Below are 24,521 nucleotides of genomic sequence, written 5' to 3' on the forward strand. Positions count from 1 at the left end.
CGAGTAGAAACTGGAAAGTTGGTGAGGTGGTTGAAGGTTATCCTGAAAATTCTGCACCACAGCAAACTCAGCAATTAATATGCTAAAACACAGAATGAGGGAAAACTCTAGAAGTCCAGAATATCCTGTATTTCCAAAGCCTTTATGGCCCTAGGAAGGGTAATACTCCTAGATGTACATAAAACACAAACTGCAGAATTCCATCACTACAGGGTAATATTATGTTATCATATACATTCCCCATATATTCAAAAGGTAATCCCAAAGAGACTGGAACCATTTCCAGCAGCTGCACTGGAGCTGTAAGCAGAAAAACCTCAATTATTAGCTTGATATAATATACTAAAATGTTTGATATAGCTGTTCTCCTCTGCAAAAGCAGATTTTATTTAAAAACCATAAAGTTATCCACAAAAAATTTATATTTAGGCATTTTTTAAAGTTTTACTGCTATTTTTGTATCTCTAAAAAATGGTATTCGAGCACACTTTTCCCTACCAAAAATTTATTTTCCCTTAAGTTCCTAATTCTCCACAAAAATGTATTATTTCTCAGACACACATCAACTGAAGTAACAATAAGTATCCAGCAACAGCATCCCTCAGAATGTGGTGGAGTCCAACCACCAAGGAAGGGCTTCACATCACCCTCCTGCTGATGCCCAAAAAAGGCCTTCACCACAGAACTGTGAAAAACAAATTACAGGATATTCAAAATCTCTCACTGGATAACCTTTGCAGAACAGTGTAAAACAGGCATGGAATAGTCTTGCAAACACATGATTTGACAGTGGAGATTTTTCTGGCTGGCAACAAACCAGTTTGCAGATCTCGGAAAATTATTTCTCTCTCAAGTTTAAAGAAAATAATTCTGCATATTTTTCTATCCCCACAGCAACTCTTTCAAAAAACCTACGTTAATCCAATATCAGCTGGGGCCATTTGTTACAAAACTGTATAACAATCAAAAATTTCCAGTAAAATTCTGCAACTCACACATCCTCTGGAAGTCTGGTCTGAGCAAAAAGCACAAAGAAACCCCCAGATAACTTAGTGTGAAATTACCTAGGGAGTGTTTTAAATTAATGAATCTTTTCTTAGCCAGGGTAGACTGAAGAGCTAAGGAACTGCTCTTTGTACAAGTCCTACCCTATTTATTAGGTGAGATATACATCTCTACTCCTTCCCATCCCCACAAACTCCTCTTTCTAATTCCCATGGAATGCTTCATTAATAAACCTATTATGAAAAGCAGCAGGGGTCTCCTGGAAGGGCCACAACTAGGCAGGCCACTCATTCAAGAATGAAGCTGTGTGTATGAACACAAAAATCCTGTGCACCCGTGTGTGCTCTCCATCCGAACACAGTAATTTATTAAAAGTCTCTTTCTGATCCAAATCCCAAAGTCACAAAGCAAGAAAAGATTAATAGGAAAGTGTTCATTGAAAAGCAGAATGGGTTCAAATGCAAACCTAGAGCAGGATACTTTGCAGGATCAGGGAGACTGGTCTGCCGAGCTTGATTAAAATGTACAGCATAAATGTTATTACAGAATTTGCAGAACTGCAGCAGCTTTCAGGCAGCAATCTCAGGGACAACCTGTATGTGAGAGGACTTAATATTGGGATTGAAAAGGCACTGGGGGCCCTCAGATCCAAGAGCACTTAGGGGACAAATCCCTACTTGTGAGAGGAGCAGGAGAAATGCTCCTTGAACAATCTCACTTCAAGCCCCTCAGATTTCAGCTGTAATTGGGCACCAGGTAGATCATTAAGCAAAAGGCAGACACTGCACTCAGGTCTTAATCTGAATTCATTTACAAAACTTTCATAAAACTCATGGACTACTTATTCTTCAATTTAACAACCTCTGCAGCCTGATTTCAGCTTGCAGACAGTTCATGCCCCTTAACTGCACCCTGGTTTGACTCAAGTCCCAGTCAATAATGACACAGGAGCTATTTTGAACATCCCAAATGCAGCAAATATAGTATCTAAAATCCCGTGGCACGGGTTGCCAGCCAGGAGCTCACAGCTCTTTGGCTGTCTCTTCCCTGCAGATGGGGGTCCTGCCTCCCCAGCTAGGCACCCCTTTCTCCAGCTGCTGGGGATGCTGTCCTGCATGGAGCCTGCAAGCACCACCAGCACTCTGCAAGGCAGGGAGAGCAAAATGCTTCCTCTCAGCTTCTCCCTTTGAAATCCATGCGAGCAAGATGTACTGCCTTCATGTGAAAAAAAAAAAAAAAACAGATTGATGGGGAGCCACCTGGGCAGCAGCAAGAGGAAGGCACCATCACCACAGCTGGAAGTGTTCAGAAAACAAGGATGATCCAGAACACATGGATGGGCAAAGGACAGCAGAGACTACAGCCTGATGCTGCTCCTGCAGGCCCCAGCACATGCCAGCAGTGCCCTCCCTGAACAAGGGCATTGATGCAACCCTTGCACAAAAACCTTAACGTGAGACTTATTATTTCATTACAGTATGGCTTTAATGGAGCGTTAAAATAATGACTGAGGCTCACATCCAAGTCTGAGACAAAAATAATTTGTGAAGTGAATTGCTTTAGTCAGATTCTGCTCAGCTGCCTGGATTTAGGTGGCATCATGCTAACCTTGATCTGCTGACTGCAGAGCAGAGCAGGATCTGACAGCACGGCCTGACACAAACCTTCCCTTTCCATGGCAGTTCCCACCTGCCTCAACTTCCCTCGGTTTGCTTTGGGATCAAATTACTCTGAAGGCCCAGGAAAAGAAGGTATCTGGCTTTGGAGTTTTGGTTGGTGTCAAAACAAAACCATCAGGCTTCCCTGACAAGCAGGGTTTTGTGGAGCTGTTGGAACCCAGAGCAGAGGTGCTCGCTTGGGTTCACTAGGGAAGAGCTGCACAGATCCATTTCGGTGCCATTTATTAATTTTTTCCATCTACATACCCCTCCAGCAAAGGCAAGAAGACCTACCAAGGGCTTTGTGCAGTCCTCTACTAAATCAACACCTACTTTCCAGCATGTGCATCCCCTGCTGGAAATACTTCAGGAACTAAAATCAACAGTGGCTCTGAAACACATCTGGCTTGACCACCTCTAACAGTCTCAAAATCTAATCCTGAAATTCTCCTCATTATGTCTTTGGTGTAATGTTTCCATAAGAATGACAAATCCCCATGTTTTTGCAAGAAGTTTTGGTGGCAGAGGAGAAGAGAAAAATCACTGCTTAATATCTTGGTGTATTGACTTTAGAAACTCTGATCAGAGCCTGATTTTTTGGCACTTCAGGTTTTGGCTGTTTTTAAAATTATTTTTCCGCCCTCCTTTAACAGATCCTTAAAGGAGGCTGCTGAAATTTCAACCTCCTCTCTGATGAGCAAAAAGTTGGAGTTCCCTGAATTTCTTGCTATGAACAAAGCTTTTTACTCTCTCCAAAATTCCTGTGGCTATTCTCTCTTTTTCAAGGTCCACCCCTAAATATTTCATTCTAAATAAAGCCTAGAAATATTATTTCTAGGGTAGCTACCCCCTGCTAACTCCAAGGACAAACTGACCTCTATTTACTCACACATCCCACGCCACCCAAGAACAGGCCAAAAATCTAGGCTCATATCCCATCTCCCAGAGCAGGCAGCAGCCCGTGCCTGCAATTGTAAGAGAGTCCTCTCAAACACCACATAATGACCATTTCTCTGGCCATTTTTTGCTCCAAGCTGGCAGTCCTGGAATTTTATGGCCCTGCAGAATTCTACAAAGCCATTCAGTAACAGTAAAATCACTGGCTCTGCTACAATCAGTGAGTTTGGAGCTGCAGCTGACATTTGGCTCCTGAATAGTCTGGGAAAACATTGTTGGGTTTGGTCACACACACTGAATTTCTCTTTCCTAAAATTCTCTTTTCCTAAAAAGTCCAATCAAATCCCTGCAGCTGGGGATTAGCTTGAAGAATTCACTGATGCTTTGAGGTTTTCATGGTGTTTAAAGCACCTTACTGCTCCAGGCATACCACCCCACTCAAGATAAAACTGAAAATGATCCTCAGCACAACTGCTAGGGAATGTGATCTTAAGACCTCCCTCCTAAGAAAAATCACCTGGACAAGTACCAGATGAACAAGAGAATGGCCAGTGCAAATGCTCTTGATATCCACAAAAGCATACCAAATTGGGATTTTGGGACAACAGTCATAGTTGAAGCTCTAGCTAAAATTAAGACCTTTGCCAAATACAACAGCTAAATCAAGAATACATTGCTGTGCATAGGTTCACTTCTGAAAATACCCAGTTACCACAGCTTGAAGAATAGGTCTAAATGCAATGAAAATGAAATATGAAGAGTGGATAGCACAGAGCAGAACAGAGATAATCTGATTTACTCCCCAGCCAAGGTCTCTGCAATATGTTAAGATTTTACAAAGACTGAAGTCATGACTATTCCCCTTCACATTCACTATTATATTGTTTCTCAATGTGAAGCTTTCAGCCTATTTTAATGGCACCTGCAGCAATTTCTGGTGTCTGGACTTTACAAGGATCATGCAATACTTCCCCAACTTTCTCAAGACAGGAAAGTTATCAGGACAGCAAAAAGGCTGGAGACAGTAAATCATGCCTGGCACTGCAACCTGCATGAAAGGAAAGAGGTTGCATTGCAGAGGCCACAGACTAAGGACAATTAATGAAAAACATCTTCATTAACTTAGCAACAGAGCTGATGTGACTTTTTAAAGTAAGAAATTAATCTATATATTAATGATAATTTGCTACAAGTTGCCAAATTAATAGCTGGGGTAGAAACTATGAAATCAAGAACCTGCATCTTTTCTGCATCATCAGTACTTTTTTAGATTTTTTTTCCAGGTTTTTTTTTGAGATGCCCGAAAGGGAAAAAAGTATTTTATTTAACATGAGAATATAGTTTTCACTACCTACTTTGATTTATCCAGAGAATATTTGGGTTTTCATTACCCATTTTAAAATCACTGATCTGGTGCCACCCACACAGTAGAGTTCACAGTTCCGTTTCCCAGACTACACAAGAAATATAAAACTCTTTTTCCATCCTGTGGGATCATATGGTTACCCTACCCTTTGCTGCCTTGGCCTTGAACAAACAAACCCTGATGCCTTCCAAAAGGTAAAATCTGAGCTGTCAGTCACTGCAGCTCCTCATCTGACTGATTTGTTTCACTCTATTGTCACGCCTTTTTGATTGAACAATGCTTGTGAACTAGAAGAAACCAGGATATAAAGCTGAGAGAATTAGGATTTTTCAGCCTGGAGAAGCTTTGGGGTGACCCAATTATGGCCTTCCAGTGCCTGAAGAGAACCTACAGGAATGATGGAGATAAAGTATTTGCAGGGGCCTGGAGTGACAGGACAAGGGGAACAGCTTCACACTGACAGAGAGTGGGTTTGGATGGGATATTGGGATTAAATTCTTCCCTGTGAGGTGGTGATGCCCTGGCACAGGTTTCCCAGAGCAGCTGTGGCTGCCCCATCCCTGACAGTGTCCCAGCCAGGCTGGATGGGGCTCTGAGCAACCTGGGCTGGTGGAAGGGGTCCCTGCCATGGCAGGGAAGCAGAGCAAGATAATCCTGAATGTTTGCTGCAACCCAGGCCATTCCATGATTCTGAAACTGAATAAAAGTCTACCAGATCTCCTGACAAACTTTTAGTTTACCTTCCCTCCTGCCAATTCTTCTATTTAAATATGGAGCAGCTTTGATCTGAAAAGCTACTGCAACACAGAATTGTTCACTTCCTCTCAGAGAAACATTTTCGATTCACGCAAACTTGTCTCAAATTCCTATGCACAATGCCTGCTTGCAAGCTCCGAAATACAAATTAAAAGGTATGAATTCTAGGACTTGGTCAGATGAAGTTTTTTCCAAGACTCTCCCATCAGGTGTATCATACAAACTGTGATTAGCACTAGCAAAGATATCCCAATTATGAATGCACTCAAATTGACTGGAATGCAGGATGTCTCTGAGCTGCCTTAGACACCTCTGCGCTTGGCAGCTTTATCCCAGGCCAGCTGCTCCAGATGCCAGCGAGTCAGTGGAGGCTTCTGCAGCAAAGGGGAGCTCTGAGAAAGGCTCTGCAGCACCCCACAGAAGGATCCTGCCTGCCAGCAGCCCCAGCTGATGGTTTTTCACCTCTGCTCACACATCCCTCGGTGCCACAAAGATACCTGGAACAGCTACACTGATGGAGCTTTTGTCACAGACAATTCAGAGGCAAAGGGAGAGGGGCAGGGGAGGAGATAAATTGCTACATGTGTTTTTTTTTTTTTGTTAAATCTTATAAACCTGGCAGGAGAGCAGTTTTTGCAGATATAAGGTGAAATTAATGAACAGCTGTCCTGCAGAACAGCAGAACCATCAACCGAGACACAAAGTCACACTACATGAAGTGCTGCTGCAGGAGGGAAAAAATAATTGTTCTTACCACTTCCCCTGCTGCCTTCCAGTGAAATTGCTGCTTGCTTTGTGTCATCATAAGCACAGAGAAATATCTGGCCTCAACGAGGGCACAGGGTGACTGTTTTCTTTCAGGAGAAAGAGATTCACTAAAAATTAATTGAGCAGCTCCAAATCTTGCATTTGAGCTTGCACTATCCAACGTGCTGATAGGTCCCACCGGGATCTAAGCACTCAATTATCACACCACAGTGACTTCTCTACCTGCTTCTGCAACCCAGATAAAAGCCCTTTAAGTAATGCTCCTTGCAAAAGGGCCCCTATGCTCCAATCCAAATCAGCCCATAGAGTGCTTTCCACTAATTTGAGCAGTTCAGTCATGCCCCTTGATAAAAAAGGTGAACTAGACAGAAAGAAAACAAAATTCCTTCATTACACAGATTTCCTAAAAGCTGAGACAACAGAAATTAAGAGTAAAAAGAATACTCTGGCACTTGTCACCCCAAGTGGTTTTTGATACAAAAACTGGATGTGACCTGGCAGCCATTGCCTGTACATGTGACAGAGACAAGCATATTCAAAAATACCACAAGAAAAGGCATGAAAAACCAATATATTTTCTAAGACATAAGAAAATGCACATCTAGAGAAAAGTTTTAACCCATCAAAGGCGGATGAAGAAATCTGAAGGAACGGGCTGAAGGAAACCCAGATTTGAAGAGAAGCTTTTTCCTCTCATTTTTCAGGAACTACTTCCCACATCTCATAACTCTCAATTGTTTAGGAGGTGGAATGAGTTTGCCTGGTTGGGAAGCATCCATCTGATGCCTAGCAGCAAGAAAACAGGAAACCTTGGGCTTGACCTCTCTCTTTTATCCAGTTTTTCATTAAACTGGTAGGAACTCATCACCCTTAAGACTTCTATTATTCTGTTTCATTTGGATGAAATCTGCCAATGAGAGAAATTTCTTAAAGTGAGTGGGTTATGATTCAAGATTGCAGTTTTATCACATTTCCTACTGACTGAAAAGGCAAAAATAATCCATAAATGCCAAATAGTGCCTTACTTTAGCTTCCTTGAAAAATGGACACAGACAAAACAGCGTGCTCTTTGTTGCTTCTGCACACCCAGAATTACACAGCAGTTAAGCTGTAATAGTCTGATTTTGGAGGAAAGCCAGGATTTAATGCATCACCAAGCACTGACACTAGACTTCCCTTACAGCCCTGGCTGCTGCAACCTCCAACATTATTTCTGCCAACAGCTGCCCAGGGACCCAGAGATGTTTCTGAGCTGAGTTCAGTGGTCCTTCTGAGTGCTGACAGATGGCTTCCAACAGATAAATTATCAATGTAAAATTAACACAGATGAAAACGGAGCCATTTGTCTGAAACATGCCCTGAACTTGCAATTCCTCTGTTTGCAGGTACAACCTTAATGTTTGAAATTTTGCTAATGTGTTTTAAACCTTGCCCAAGTACTAGGTGCCATAAAATTAGCTTTACTGCTGCAAACATTTCACTAAAGGCACTAAGTAGATTAAAATAAAGCAAAGACTTATCTAAACTGGAACCTCTTTTTATCAGAAACTCAAAATCCCAGTCTTTTTAAATCTCTTTTGGTGAAGCCACAGAAAAAAGTTGCATGGTAGTCACCCTGCACTCATATTAAACTCCATCATAGTTGGATTATTTTACCTCTTTACAGACTTACTGAAAGGAGGTCAGATCTCACCAGCTCTGGGTTGAAATGAGTCTGTTCTTACAGGGAAGATCAGCTGAGATGCTTCCACAAATCACCTCCAGACACCTCTCCCAAGAACAAGAGACCACATACCCTGTTTGTCTTCACACCGTTCTCTCCTGTAGGCCCAAGCAAACCCAAAAATCAAGTTTATTGATCATCCTCAAGGACTCTGTTATGATGAAACAAAAGCAGAAGCAAATGCTGCATCACAAAATTTCTTTTTGACAGCTCTGTGCTGTATTCATTGATTTGAGATGGTCAAAGCTCCATCCTGCACTCAGGAAAGCGATTTTTTTTTTTCTTTCTGAATATATGTCAGAAACAAACACTCCCTTGCTCCTGCAGCACCACATTAGAAAGGACAAGAAGCAATCTTTTGCCATTTGGTCTCAATAGTGCTGCCAGCTTACCAACAACTCTCTGTAGGATGCCTCTTGTGATTACCTGAAACATTCTCAGACCTCCTCTCTGTCCAGCGCTCCCTATGGCACAGAAACCCCAGGAGCCTCTGACAGGAGGTGGGGAAGAGTCCAGAAGTTATTTCCTGAGATTTCCCCGCATCATCTAATTTCTGAGTCACTCCACTCCCTCTGGCCCCCTAACCCGAGCCAAATCCCTCTGTTCAGTCACAGCACCACAAACATCCACCTGGAATTCTGGGGGTACAAAACACTGGGAATGCCCTGGGCTGGACTTCAGCACTGGGGCTCTAAGCACTCCTTCTGCATCTAAACATGCAATCCACATTTCTATTACTTAACAAAGGACATGCTGAGCCTTATCATCCGAGCTATTCCAGACCTAAAAAAAAGATGGCAGAACTTCCCCCAACCACAAGAAAGAATTTTCCAGTGTAATCAAGGAATATAAACCTGGCTTTCACTCCAAATATTCACGTGGTGCTGAAAGCAGAGTTTCTAAAACTCACCCTTCCAAAGCACTCGGAAGTTCACAGGCACCACCACAGCTTGTGAGGGCTCTGAAACAGCCCTTATAGATCGTATATTAAATAATCCAAACAGCTCCAGCCATCAAGGTCATCACATATTTACAACTTTCAACCCATTGCACGCTGTTTTCCCGTCATCATTTAGCAAATGACATTTGGCAGCACTCACAACACACCACAATGTTCGGTGGTTCTGGGGTGGGGAGGTTTCCTGTGCAGGCACAGAGGCAGCAGCACAAGCAGAAAACAGAGCTGGCAGTGAAAAAGAAGAAGTGAGCCCAAGACAGGAAGCAGGCTTGAATCTATCCTAATCTAAGCAGTTTGCTGTGACTAAATCAAGAATGCACAAACCCCACTACCCAGAGCAATCAAACAGCTTCCTAAGGGATAAGCATGATTTATGTACTAAGTTCTTACAGGCCCGAAGTCCTGGCAGAAAATGTAATTTATCCAACTTCCCCCTCTGCCCAACCTGGTGGCCTTTAACAAACTGACTCTCCATGAGAATTAAAAGCCTGTCAAACTCAAACCACAGAGACTGCTGCATGCTATGACTCCCACCCATCTTGCCAAGAAGTTTTATTTTGCAATCACCTGTCAGACCTGCCCCAGCTATACCATCACATCTCCCTGCACAGGCACAGAGGGTGGCCCTGGGAAACCCTGGGCTTCCAAGTGCTGTGGAGCAGCTACAGGAAATCCTCCTGGCAGAAATCAAGTCTGGAGCTTTACCTTCCCCTCCTCTTTCTGACTGAGTTTCCCATCCCTTACAGACTTCTTTATTCTGAGAAGAACACAGTTACAGGATCCTTTAGAGTAAAGGTAGTAAACAGGAGACCTGTTGCTGTTCAGGGAGCTGCCAAGCATACTACAACAAAGCAAAACATGCCACCTCGAAATGCCTGCAAGAGTTATATATATTGCAACACTGTGAAATTCTAAATTAAAGCCAAGACTGAAGAGTTTGACATATACAGCCACACATATCACAGGAAACTATTTTGGGTTGAAGTACTGTTGAATTCCTAAATTTAATTAGCTGCCATGCTCCAGATTTCACAGACTACCCGTAATCCAAAGAAATCTAAATATTAAAAATACTTGAACTAGGTTTGGAAACTATCTGAGGGAGGAATTTCTAAGCCAGCTCTTTCCAACGAGACACAAAACTGACAGCCATGCAGTCTCATGCATCCAGCCCAAGTTTGCTTTCACTCAGGAATCCACATCCACAAACCCCAAAGAACCAGGCACAGTGCTGGGGACAGAAACCTCCTTTAAGAGACTCAAGGAAATCCCTGGATCACAAACTCTGGGTCCACTGGGAGACGTGTCTCCATCTCCCTGAACTCACAGGAAGGGCAACACAGAGTGCTGCAAGCAACCTGGGAGATTTCTGGAGTGTGTCAGGGATCATTTTTGGTACAGTGCTGCTGGGTGAGCTGACAGAACCACTGCTCCCTAACAAGGAAGCCCTGACTGGGGAAAGATAATCAATAAAACCACTGGCCCATGAAACACTGCATTCCCCTCACCCTGAGGAGAGGGAGGGAGGAAGGAAGGAAGGAGGCAGATTCTCTAGTTTATTGGTTTATCTTGAACTCATCAGTTTGCACTGAAAGCAGCTCATAGCCCTTCAGGAACAATGTGGAAACTGTGCTGGAAACAAGAATCCCACAGCCCCAAGAGATGGCCACCCAGGACATTCTCTTTTTCTGACCCCTTGGTCCCCAGCCTCTTGGGGCAGCTCTGGACTTCCTCCACAATGAACTGACTGAATCTGTGGTTTTCCTTCCTGCTGCCGAGTACAAATAAAAGATGTGCCCTATCAGGAAGATAACTTCAGTCTCTTGACCTGCATCAGCAGCCTCCCACGTTCCCACCTACAGGATGTGCACTACACAGAAGTTAACCCAACATAATTCTTTCTTACCTGAGCCTCAGCTCCCAGGCCTGATACCGTTGGTTTGAAAGCATCACCAGCTGGGCAGTCCGACTGCCACCTTTTTAGGTCTCAAATTCATCTTCAAAATGCACCTTGCAGCTCAAGAATGCATGACAAGCTACAGAGCTCTACTGAATCATGACCAGTTGGTCTATGCTACTCATTTCAAGAAGCTTATGCAGTGAATTATTTAGGAAAAAAAGGGATCAGTTCAGAAGCAACAACTGAACAATTTTAGAAAGCAATAACTGAGTTTCACAGCAATTAAACTGTCTACTACAGGGTTGAAGATGAGTTGTTTAGCTTTCAACAGCATGGTGACATTTTGTTTTCCAGTACAATGTCAAAATTTAAAAATCAACTAGATAAAGTAAATTAGTACAAAAAGGCTGTACGAGCCAAACAAGAAACACATTTTTAAAAGGTCATTAAGCAGCAATCTAAGAATAAGACAAATATATTTAAGAACTAACTATTCAAGAACACCTGCACTTCCTTAATTAAGCATAATGAAGGAATCGATTGTTTATGTAAGCTCCAAGAACATGGAAGGTTGTTCTAAGTAACAAGAGTAATTTGGAATGAGGTGTTAAACTAAGTTTCAGTGAAGGCTGAATGAAGTCTCAAAATGCTAAGAACCTGAGACATTGATTTATTCGGGAGATCACAGCACAGCTACATTTTTTGCATGACTTTTCTGCAGCATATGGTGCCAAGCCTTGATAGAGATGGGAAACTAAACTAAAAGGGCCTGATGTAGCAATTAGTACTGCTAAAGACATTTCTGTGTTCTTATGCACTGCAATAAAAATCCACTCTCAGCTGGTTTATGCTGCCCACCTCTCACAAATCTCCTGCAGATCCCCCCAGGAATCCAATCCTACAACCATTGGGAAGGAGGCATGTTTAGGGCAGAAGCCACATGGTGGAAATGCTGCAGAAGAGAGAATGGCAGCACCCGAGCCCCAGAGCCTCCCTGCTCTGCTCTCTGCCTCCCGCACAGCAAGATCCGTGCCAGAGATGCTGGCACTACACATCCTGGCATGCAGAGCTCCCTGTCCACCCCCCAAACCCCTCACCTCCCCAGAGCTGCTCCAAAGCTTGCAACCAAAACTGGCCAAGGAGTTCTGCAGGAGCCAAGCATCACCCGAGCAGCGAGGCTGGGAGCTCTGAGCACACATCATGTATGCATCCATTTAATGCCAACGGCGTGTATGATCCTGCTGGAATGTACAGTGAGAAGTCAGCTCATCACAAATGCAAGTTTGTTGGAACTCAAATGTCTCTCAGACATTTTTAGAGGTTCCAGGCCTTGGTCAGAAGCATTCTAGACCTCGGCAGGCAGCTGGAAGCAGCTGTGATTTTGAGTTTGAGCCATGGAATGAATTACCAACTTTGGAGGTGGAACAAGCAGTCACAAAGGGTTAGATAGCATAGCAAAAGTAGTTACAAAGTAGAGGGAAAATTTTTTTAGTATTGTACATGGGGGTTTTAGTACCTGTACAGGGGGGTTGTTATTTTGTACATGGGGGCCGGAGGAAAGTGGACTGATCCTGTTCTTCCTCCTTCTTCTTCCTTGCCTCCATGTTCTTGGTGATGTTGGCACTCACAGATTGGTTTAGAGTAGAAAAGCACTTTGTAATATAGGTAGTAGGTACTAGGGGAAAACTATAAACACGTAATACGTAATATATCATATAAAAGATAGCAGCAGCCCTGGACGGGGGGAGAGAAGAAGAAGACAGCAGACAGAGGATGTCAGGGTGTGTGTGTGCCTCTGCCTGAGCTGTGAGCAAACCACAGTAGCCAGAGAAGACAATCTTTTAGATAACTCGCAATAAACTGCCTTGAGACTGGACAAGAGCCTGCGCAGTTTTTCTTTGAAAGCATGGGTTGGAGGAGAAATTTCACCACCACACGAGACCCCAGAGCAAGCCCAGGGTTCTCACAACAATTGGCATCCAGACAGAACAAAGCCTGCCTTTGTTCTAAAGGCTCACCCCAAAACCACAGTAACCAACCCCATTCTGAGATATGAGGAGTCAAGGAATTAGCTGCTGCAATTCATCATCCCTCAGCCTGAGCTGCTGGTGCCCCAAAGGACAAGCTAACCCTCAGCAAACAAAGTTCACTACATCAACAGCCTGGGGACTGTCTAGCTGGCAAAATGCAATCAGAGAATGAAAAAAAAAAAAAAAACAGAGCAGCAAATGTTGTTTTCCTGTCTTTTTGCTAACCATATGGACATTTTCCCTACCACAGCTCTTAAGTAGGACAGGTACCAGAGATAGCTGCAGTGAGTGGGCTGTACTCCACAGATTTCATCACTCCACTTCCAAATCTCACCACTTCAACAGTCATCTCTAGAGCAAAATTATTCTCCTCTCTCATGGCATGAAAATGCCCTCTCCTGTTATGGTTTCATGGCCTCTCTTATACCTCTGGCCATTGAAACTGGGCCCTCAATTTTCTCAAGTGATCTGCTTCCACATGATACTCGAGCTTCTTGACTGAAATTATCATTTACTTCACGCTGTTTTAATTAATTGTTACTTCCTTGGGTAATCTTGCTTAACCAACAGAGCAGTCCTTAAATTGTCCACTTCACTGAAAGTTTTACACTTACTTGATTGCTTTGCCTGATTTAGCCACATCCTTGTTCTCAAAATTTCCTAACTATGGTCTTGCTCTGCTATTCTGCTTCACATAAATGTTTCTTTATTTTATTCTCTTATTTTTACATTTCTTTTTCTTCAGTGCCCCTGCTGCTACAAACTCCTTGTCTCCACTGTGTTAAGCCCTCTATCAATCTTCTATCTCCCTTCCAAGCTCCCAAGGCTTCTCCATCCCACCACCTTCCCTCCTGCCCTCCAAGAGCATTTTCCTTTCCTTCTGGAGCACTCCACTCTGCAATCCTTTCCTTTCAGCTGACAGGAGGGCTCTGGCACTTCTCCCAGGAGAAAACTCAGCTTTTAAATAAGACTGGATGAAGGAAAGCACCCTGCTCCTGAGAGCAGCCAGGACAAGGCTAAAAGCTGGCAGAGCTGTGCCCCTGCCCTGACCACAGTCCTGTCACTGGGGACAGGGACACAACCAGAGCCTAATTTGCACCACTATTTACAGAACATATCTCTCTTTGCAGGGGGAAGAGCTGCTGGTGGCAGCTGAAGTAGTTCTGGGTACAATCCAAAGCAGGAAGGCAATCCAAAACACCAGGCACAAGTTACTCTGGAGCTGGCATGCCTGTGCTCTCACCTGTAAATTCCCAAAGGACAGCAGGCACAGCCATCACCTCCAGGCAGGGAGGGACCAGGGCAGCACCAGGAAAAGGAGGGAAAACTCCCAAGGGTGCCTCCCCATTCCTCTCTTCAGAGGAGGGAATAATGCTCAGGGAAAGCATCAGCCCAGAGGACCCAGAGCACTTTTCACTGGGAGTTAACTTGCTGAAGGTTTATGGTCTTTCCCAGTATCAGCATTTAAAAGCTGCTGCTAAAAAGAGCAAGCAAAAATCCTAAACATCCTTCAGGAAATTTATCCAAGATATCTACTCAGTATGAGGATAAAAATAAAAATTCACTAAATAAATCATTCAACCTACTTAGTCCTGCAACGAGGCATCTTAAGACAGGAATATTGCCTGAAAGTTGGTTTTAAAATACTTCTAAAATCATGTTCACGTGCGCAGTCACTTTTCCAGTGTGTTTTGGGAGATCTTCCTATGCAATACATTCAGGCCATTCACTTTAGACCCAAAAAGGTGATCATGAAATGACAGTGCCTGGCTATTTCTTCCTTAAACTTCCTTAAAGCTAGTCTGTTCTTAGCAGTTATACAGGTTTTTGAGAAATACCTCTACACTGGCAGAAATTCATGAATAGAAACAACTTCTCAGAACTTTGGGATTTCTTTTTAATTTCTCTAAGGCAAAAACAAGTTACTGATCTTAAATGGAAAGGAGTAAGATTCTCACCAGGCAGACTGCAGAGCCACACAAGACATCACCTCAAACCAAAGGATGAAGCTGAAAGTTCTCCAGGAAAGAAGTGATTCAGCTCTAAAGTGCTGAGAAAAATCATATTCATCGAGGGTGAGCCCTGATTTCAAGTGACAGATGCTGCTCATGCTCTCCTGGTCATGCCACACAGAAGAGCCTAGCAGCCCATTTCCCCCACACCAGCAGAGGCAACTTGGCTTTTCTCTGTGATGCAGATCTGCTGTTCTGCAGCAGATGAGAAAACCGAATTTGTAAAACCAACTCGACGTTTTCCCACAGATGAGGGTGGGCAAAATCAACAAACTCAACCCTCTTAGTACAAGACTTTCAGTAGCAATGGCCTGTTAGACAAGTGAAGCACAAAACAGTTTGTTTGTGAGAGAAACAGTTTGTAAATGAGAGAAAGCATCAAAGACCCAAGGCAAAAATAAACATGTTCTCAGATGCTGGACCCATTAGCATTTACTGAACTACAATAAGTAAGTGTTTTCCACTTGTTTTGTTTTCTAAACAGATCTATCAAAACACACAATTTCTCTATCGATATGTTACTTCCTTGTTGTTGCTACCATTTGTGGATCAGAAAGCTTGAACAGCACACTCTGCCATTCCCTTCTGGACACATTTAAAGGCAATGGCTGAAACAGGACAGGAAGAGTAAATATCCCATGTGCATTTTCACTGCTTCATCCAGCTGGGCATACACAAACCTGGAGATGTTCAGCATTTGTCCATAAGGCTCAGCCAGTGTGTTTGTGCTGGATGCTTGCTGGCTGCCAAGACTAAATGTTCAATAATGTGACCTATGAAGAATTGCCCAGATTGGTTTTGTTTCTCTTATTCCCTTCACTGTTGCAGTTTCCTTAATTAAAAATGCATCTAATTATAGGCTGATATGTAATTCTCACTATAGCAATCCCCAGCACTTAAAAACTGTGAGTCAGGCCCCCCAAATGATGATTAAGCACAGAAATGAGGCATCTGAATTGCTACAACCCACACTGGATTTTTACTTGCCTTTTGGGGGCCAAGCCACCATTCACATTTACAGCACTTCCCTGCAGTTATTAGTGCTGAAACATTCAGTTTCATTTCCATCCCATGAAAACAAGACTGTCACAAATTGATCCAATTGCAGGAGCTAGCACAGCTCTTACAAGGGTGGGCATCCTCCAAGTTACATTAAGTGCCCGTAGCCTCAAAATGCATAGTTCAGCATCCTTTCCTGCTTTGCTCTGAGGAAAAATGAGCATCACCAAGCCAGGTGAATCCTGCACCCCCTGGCCTGCAGAGCCTCAGAACAGCTGGAATCCTGGTCCCTAGCAAAAGGTGTCCCCCTCATAACCCTAAATTAAGGCCATCACAGTGGTTTTAATACAGATAGACACAGATAGACCTTAAACTCCTCTCCATATAACTGAGGTATAGTGGTAGATACATGAACTTTCTGAGAACTTACAGGTGAGATATCTGCTCTAAAGACTCACATACACAGACCAAAGTATCTCAACCCATTTCTTAATTAGATCATAAAAGTTACAGAGGTTTAAAAGCAAATAAAAAATAAATACAGTACATATTTATCTCAAAATTACTTTTCAAATAAATCTTTAAACAAGCTACAGACAGTGTTTACTTCATCATTCCCATTCTCGTCTCATCCAAGAGCATTCTTCTGCTCCTACCTCATGCATATTTCAAGTCCTTTCTATCCCATGTTACAGCCACACCCTAGAGAAATTAATTCTCATGCTTTTTACATGGCCATTAAGTACTAAATGGCACAACACAGGAGACTGCAAAGAGTCTGAACCTCACTCAGACAAGTAAGAAGGTAATGTTGCATGCATGGATGGCAGTAAATCACCCACAAGGAGCAAGGATAATCTCAAGACTACATTCCAAATAGGAATGTCTGCCACAGCACTTGCTACTATTGTCTCAGTTGTGACAGAACTCACAGGTGGAGCAGCAGTAGCAAATGAGAATTTTACCAGTAGCTGACAATTAATTTTTTATACTGTAAGCAACTCTGAGCTACCATCCAGGAACATGGATTCATATCCCTAGTGAATGCTACACATGGAATATAGAGCTCTCCTGCTCTCTCTGAAATAGATAAATGCCTCAATGGAAGTCATGGAAAGAAGAAAACTACTAAAACAAGCGCATTGCACACTTCACAAGCAGCAAGCTGGTACCCCAGGTTCTAGCAGCAGGAAGAGCCAGCACAATTACAGGGTCACCCCCCAGAAAATGCTCACAGAGACTGTCACTTACCTAGGCACTCCTCTCTTGGAACGGCAATGGAGCCACAACCAACACCCAAGAAGGCTTCAAGCATCTGCAACTGTTTCTTGTCCTTCAGCCCAGCCTTTTATCCCCTGATGCTGATGCACTGCACCTGTGAGCCCTCTGCTCCCTGTGGGGTTGGTCAGTGCCCCTGGGCACTCCAGGGCTCCTTCCCTTCAGTGCTCTCACCTGTCCTGCACAGCTGCATCATCACAAACTCTGTGCCTACAACATCCCTTTGCATTAAAAACTGAACTAACATATGGCAAACCCACCCCGTTCATCAAAATTTCTCATCTGCATAGCTGGGATCTCACTACACATATTCTTGGAAGGAAAATCCTTCAGAGCACAGAACGTCTCTCCGCAAGCTTATGGCACTGTACAAATAATAATTTCTGGACAATGATAATTATTCACAGAATTGCCAACCAGCACCAGTGGTGACCTAGGCCAGAAGTTCAGTAACAAGAGATAACCATGCCATGTACATAGTTTCTTTCATTCGCTTTATAACTCTGCTTCCTTTGCTGTACAGAAGCACATGGGGAACAAAGCTCAGTGTCCCCTGAAGGCCACGAGTCACCCAACACTCTTCATCCCATTTGCCATCAGGCCTAAATCTGACTGACTCTCAGCCATCAGTCAGAGAGCTTTGGGTTCAGCATCACCCACTCACTGCACATTTCCAGCTTCTTGGACTGGTTCCCTCAACTCTCCTGGCATTCCTGAGCCCCGCCCATAGCAGAGGGTCCCTCGTCACCCTGCCCTGGGACACCAGCAACAGCAGAGCCAGGGAACCTCCAAACACTGAGGCAGATGGAACAGAATTCCCAGAACTGACATTTGGCCAAGATGGACCACATAGGAAAATACTAAAATATTTTCACTGGAGAACAGTAATTATGTCTTATTTGTTTGTCTTCCATCTCTGACAGGAAATACAAAGCTGTTATTTCTCTATTACAGCAATGGCCACTCCTGGCATTCCACAAATCCGCAGAGCAAGTTTTTCCCACAAGAAAGCAAAGAAAATTGCTGATGATCTGTTTTCCCAGCTCTCCTTAAAATATAGGAGAGCTATAGAGCAACTCTTAAATTAAAGTTGGTGGTGCTTCCTCGGAGCAGGGCAACCTGGTAAGAAAAGCCTTTTTCTTGCTAATAGGGGAAGGCAAAGTCTGCAATTTACCTGGAAAGCCTGACAGCCAACTGCTGGAACATCAAGGATGCAAAACAACAGCTGCCCTGACCATCAGTGGGAGCTGCAGGACTCTGGAGAAGGGTATTGTTAGTTCAGATGGGGAAGGAGATACAGGAGTAAAAAAATTCACATGAGTTCTTTCTATCACTGCTGTGAACATTAATTGGATGATTATCAAAGGAGCCACTTCAATAGTCTGGGGCTCCCCTTAGAGCTGAGGAGGGCCTCAAGCAGCTCAAGAATGGGAATAGATTGAAGAAGAGGTAGAGGGGAAAAAAGAAGGAAAAAATATAAACACAATGGTTGTTCAGGAAGTGTTCATGATGCTCTCAGAAAACAGAAAGATATAAAAAATGTTAACCATTTCTATTCAGCTGTTCCCAGCAGCTTTAAAAGCTTCACTGTATCCACATCTCCATTTGAAACGAGCAACTCTATACCAAGGAATTAAGGGGGGCATTGTCCAGCAAATGGAACAGAAGTCAAAATAAAAGTCTGTTGATGTATGCAATAGCAACAAAACCCCCACACCATTCTGCAAGCCATAAAATATTGTATAACAATCTAATTTCATAACTTTCACCTTTATCCCAAATGGAACAGTGGGAAAGTGACCTCCAGAATCCTGGTGAAAGCCAGGATTTAGTTCACCACAATTTAATTCACCTTGTCAAAAATTTCAAATACCACTAAGGTCAAGGCAATGGACACAGCTTCTTCATGAAGCTCAGAGCTTCTGTAGCAAATACATCACAGAAAAAAAAACCCACTTTGCCAGGGTCCGGAGACTTATCAGTGCCTTGTCCCACCCCATCTGCTGTTTATCTAATCAGCTTAAATTCTAAGACCTGGGAGAAGAATCTCTGGTCTTCTGTACGAAAATATCGTGACATGACAAAGCTGAATCTACACTGAGGTTTACAAACACTACTTAGCTTGGGTTAATGTGCTTCAGTCTGAATTTAACTGTGTGCAGCTATGTTAAAATGATTTAGCATCAGGAGCAATTTCCTTGCATTTTGAGAACCTCACGCAGCATACAGAAAAAGATTAATGTATATCCAGGGATTTAAAATTTAAGTATTTTTTTGCTGCTCAGAAAACTCAAACAGAAGATTGCAGTCCAAACAGCTTCCTCATTTCAGTGAGGTTAATTCCCACTGGGGAAAGACAAATTCTCAAGGGTGAAAGACAATTAATTTTCCATGCATTTATCTACTAGCAACTAGCCTCAAAAATAGGAATTTTCATATATGTCATTGAACACACGTCAAATGGGAGCATCACTCTTGGCTGCTCTGAAGATGTAAATTTCAACGAGAGGAATAAATCACTCATTGTTCCATTGTATGGATGCTTCAGTGCCCACGGCACAGCAAAGAAAGGGAAAATCTAAGTGGGAAAATCCATACATCCACAGTGTCTGGTGTGTACATACCAGACTTTCGGGGCCCCAGCTGGGTAACCTAAATTCCAGCAAAAGTCTCTGCTCCTCCTGTTCCCCAGTGCCTGGCTGTGGGCCTTTGGCTGCTCCCAGCTAACAGGAAAAGAACCTCAGGGAGCTGGCTACATCCTCCCATAGATACTGGCAGACTGGGGTTTTTACAAATCCAAAGGAAAGCAGCAATCCAACACTGTGCAAGATACCAGGGATCTCAGCAGTCTGTTTCATCTGTAAGAAAATGCTACTTAGGGTCAAGGAAGGAGGAGAGCAGGAGCTGGAACTCGGGAATTTAAATCCGTGCCTATCTTGCCAGAACATCTCTCATCTGCAAAGACACTTTGAGCTAACTCAGATAACTATTTCTCATTGTTTTCGTGTCATTCAGGTATCCACCTTGAAGATATGGAGCCAAGCCTCTCTACAGCTTGCTTTCTTTATCACAGCCTCCAAATAATGACATGCAATAAGAATATTTCTTTCACCTTTAACCTGCTCTTCAAAACTGTACCTCTCCACCGGAACAGCTTCTCATCTCAGCTGGAAACCACAAATTGCAAATACTCCATTTATCACCAATGAAGCAAACACAACAGCAACAACAACAAAATCAAATAAAACGTTGATGAAAGCACAGCCAGGCACTAGCAACACCTACTAAGGACAGAAAAATGAACAGGATTTGGCTCAACACCTGGGCATATCCATTAGTTTCAGGGCAGGGCTTCTCAGGGCACAAAGGCAGAACTAACCTAATCCAGCATCTCCCAGGTCTACTCCTAGCTCTGTCCTTCCTATGCATCTAGGGAAAGCAGGAATAATTCTATATCTGATGAAGCTGTTTAACAAGGGCCAAACTCTTATCTAAAGTCAACCTGAGCAGTACAAAGTTTAATCACAGATTTGCCTTGAAATAGCCCAATGAGGATCCCGAGACTCATGCAATTTGCAGTGCTGCTGTAGAAAGAGAAGGAAAAAAAGCCACCTGAACTAAAGCAAACCTCACTGACTGGGCAATGGCATCTGCCATTCCCAGCTGGGGAAGTGCCCTGGGATTCCAGCTCTGTGCTCGTGCAATCTAGGATGAGCAGTGATGTGCACGGGGATGTTTCCCCTGTGCTGCTCTCCAGGTACAGGCAGGGACAGCTGCCAAGAGGGACTTCCAGTGGGGAAAGCCCCTCTGGCACCTGGGAACAGAGCAGGGCTTCTGCAAGGCACATAAAACCTGCACAGTCTGTGCACATCCCCACTGCAAGCACCAGAGCAGGATATTGTAATCCTGTGTGACCTCAGGGCAGCCTCTCTGCTCTGCCCATGGAAAATGGACACGAGGACAAATCTGGTGAAAAGGAGTGGAGAAGCCACCAGCCAAGGTGAGCAGGGCCAGTTTGGCTGTGTCAGAGGGGACATCACTGGAGAGCAAAGACAAGTTACAGCAGATGCTGTGGAGTGGAGTCAGGTCATGAACAGTGAGTTCACAGGGGACACGTGCCACCAGTTTAATCAAGTCACCCGCAGAATAACCCCTGGTGCTCTTTCAGCATCACACAAAACTGAAGCAGCAGAAGCAAGAACACAGCTAAATCTCAGTGAAGCCTTTCTGGTGTCTGGCAGGGACTGTCCCATCTCCTCCTGAAGAGCCTCCAAGGCACCAACCATCATCCAGCCCCTTCAGTGGGACCCCTGGCAGTCCAAAACCCACTGCCCCCCACAGCTTACCCACTCCCTAGAGGAGCTCCTCCCTCCACACCAAATGAAAGAAGTGTCACATAAACACGCGGGGTTTGGGATTTGTGGTTGTATGGAGCTTGTAAAGCAGATAAATAGATCCAGCTCTGCCTTTAATGAATTGCAGTATTTTAAATAAAACCATTATAAAGGTATTACTGTATGTAATTTACTTTAGAAATAACAGACAAGTAAAAACACTTTTGCCTAAATAAACTCAGCAACACTAGGCTCTGAAAAAAACCCTAAGCAATCTGTAAAAACAATTAGGGTTCAATAACATTAACCACCTCAGAGGATGACAAGCTATTATATTGTAGGCAGATTAGACACATTAGCTATTAGTGGCTCTAATGATGGTCTTACTCCTATTTTGACCACTTTGCAGCTTAAAATTGAGCAGTTTTACCATCTGACTGCCAGAATATTCAGCATTTGTCAGGCTGTACAGAGAGGAGAAGGAAGCAGCAGTGGAGATTGGGGAGCTACCAGCACTTGGTTGCCAGGTTTCAACCCAGACTACCCCAAATTACCCCGATGGTTTTGTTGAACTTGCTAAGTCACTTAGTGAACTCATCTTTGCTCCAGGTACAGAAGGCAAAGGGGGAAGGAAGATTCTTTCTGAGGTTTGAAAGATATGATTTCATCAAATTAATTACCCAACTTCAGCAATAGGAGTCTGGTGAGTTTACTGGAGGAGAAAGTTCCAAACCTACCAGGAGTTTGCTCTGTGTAGTGAGAACCTGGTTGCACAATCCCACAAATGACACTATTACACAAAACAGTACTGGATTTTTAGCCCAGATTAATTCCAACTTTTGCTTCAAACTGAGTGAAACCAAAATTATCTGTTAACCAGAGTGTGGCAGGAGGGCCAGGGAGAACAGGAATTAACACTGTCCTTAAAAAATATTTTATTAATAATACATTAAAGTACTTGAAAGTTCACATGCAGGTTTTCTGTGATGCTCTATCCCTCCTTTCCCATCCCAACAGAGACTGACACTATCTGGAATTTTCCAGCAGAAAGTTAAATTTGGATTTTTTTACAGCTGGCTTGCTTAGGGACAGCAGGACCAGAGCAAAGAGTTTTTGTTAATCTCAAATATACAGCAGCTTGCCTCACATGGCCTTCAAAATCTTCTATCATGAAGAGAAGCAAATTAAAGCAGCAAAAATAGAGTTCTACTTCACAAGTGTTGGAATAATACAGTTTACTATACTCACTACATATCTCCACCATACAATTTCTCTTAAAAACTACTTTTAAAGCAGATTGATTTAAAGTTCATTGTTTAGTGCTATAGCAACTCATCAAGAGGCTCAGACAAGAAACAACAGCTCCTTTTATTGCATGAGACTCTCTTCAATAGCATCTTTGAGATAATCACTATGCTTAGAGAGTAGAAAAACATATGGGCAAGTGGAATAGCTGATAAGCCACACAGAGTTTTTGTTACTAAACCATGTGGTACAAATGGTCTAAAACTGTTTTGTAAACTGAAACTGCAGCAGCACCACCAATCTTCAAACAACATTTGGTTTACTGAGATGACAACTAACAGACCAAACTCTCTCCTACATAACCTGTGGGGTAATTAAAAAAAAAAAGCTGGATTCATCTACCCCCAAAAATGGGGGTCTTTGGTGCACAGGATCAAGATTAACTAATAGTCAGGAAGATCATCGTAGCTTCTAGTGTTAGTTAAGTGCTTTAGGAGAGGGATCCTGCATCCGTACCTTATTGCTATAATAATTGCTATAATATTGCTAATATTCTGTATTAAAGGGAGGAGTTCTGCCAGGCCTGCTTATCACCCATCATTGCTCAGATTTCCTCCAGGCATTGGGGGCTAACCAACAAATGCGCGTTTCAAGAACCGTAAGGTTTCTGTTATCCCAGCAGAGAAGATACTAAGCTTGACATTAACATAGGCTGCAGTTCACGACAAAGGCGAATACATTCAGAAAATACTGAAGAACTTGAAATAAAACTGTACTCCACTTAAAAACAAACAAAAATATTTTTAAAAGGGAAAACAAGTCCTTTGAATTTCGGATCTGATTCATTTTACTAAAGAGGGTTTTTCTGGAGGTAGTCTGATTACCACTCACTCTGATCTTTAATTTTCCAGTTGGACAACAGGGAGAAAAAAACGCAGCTTCCCTCCGGGAAAAGGAGGGAAATCTGCCTCTCTTCCAGTTGCCTGTATTTTACCCAAACATGTGAGAAATTTTTGAGGGGATGCAAGTCTCCCCCGCAGACGCTGTTAAGGGAGAGCCATTAAAGAATCCTGCCCACCGCAGGGACCCGGCCGGCGTTCGCCGCCGGCAGCTGCGGGGCCGGGCTGCAGCATCGCCCCTCCTGCGCAGCTGGGCAAGGCCGAGCGGCCCCGAGGACTATCGCCATTTCCCAGCCTCGCCAAAGGCAGAGCGGAGAGCAAAGGTGCCTTTTCACGTGGCTTCTCTCACAAACCGCGGAGAGCAGCGCGGAGCTGCCGAGCGGCTCGGAGCTGACACGGATGCAGTCCGCGAACGCTCCCGGCGCATCCCGGGGGCCCCGCCAGCCGGGCTCCGTCCTGCAGCCCCGGGCTCTGTCAGCAGCCGCGGCCGCTGCCGGTGCCGCGGGTAGCCGGCTGGCGAGAAGCATCCCATTGTGCCGGCGGCCGCCGCACCCTCGGAACCTCGCCGCCCCGGCGAAGGGTCCCTGCGGGGATGAGCCTCCATCCCCCGCGCCGAGCCCCTTCTCCTCCCCGCGGCCAACGCAGCCACCCCAAGAAAAGTTTTGCCGGGCAGAAGGGGCCCTGCCCGCCTGC

At 43.8% G+C, this 24,521-nt stretch overlaps 1 protein-coding gene across 2 annotated transcripts in view; it reads right to left on the reverse strand.

The window, feature by feature from the left end:
* The window catches only part of ST8SIA1 (ST8 alpha-N-acetyl-neuraminide alpha-2,8-sialyltransferase 1), a 109,796-nt gene that overhangs the window by 84,081 nt on the left and 1,194 nt on the right, over nt 1-24,521 (reverse strand). The window lies entirely within an intron of this gene.

This window comes from Lonchura striata, chromosome 5 (assembly GCF_046129695.1).
Source record: "Lonchura striata isolate bLonStr1 chromosome 5, bLonStr1.mat, whole genome shotgun sequence".
Taxonomy (NCBI): Eukaryota; Metazoa; Chordata; class Aves; order Passeriformes; family Estrildidae; genus Lonchura; species Lonchura striata.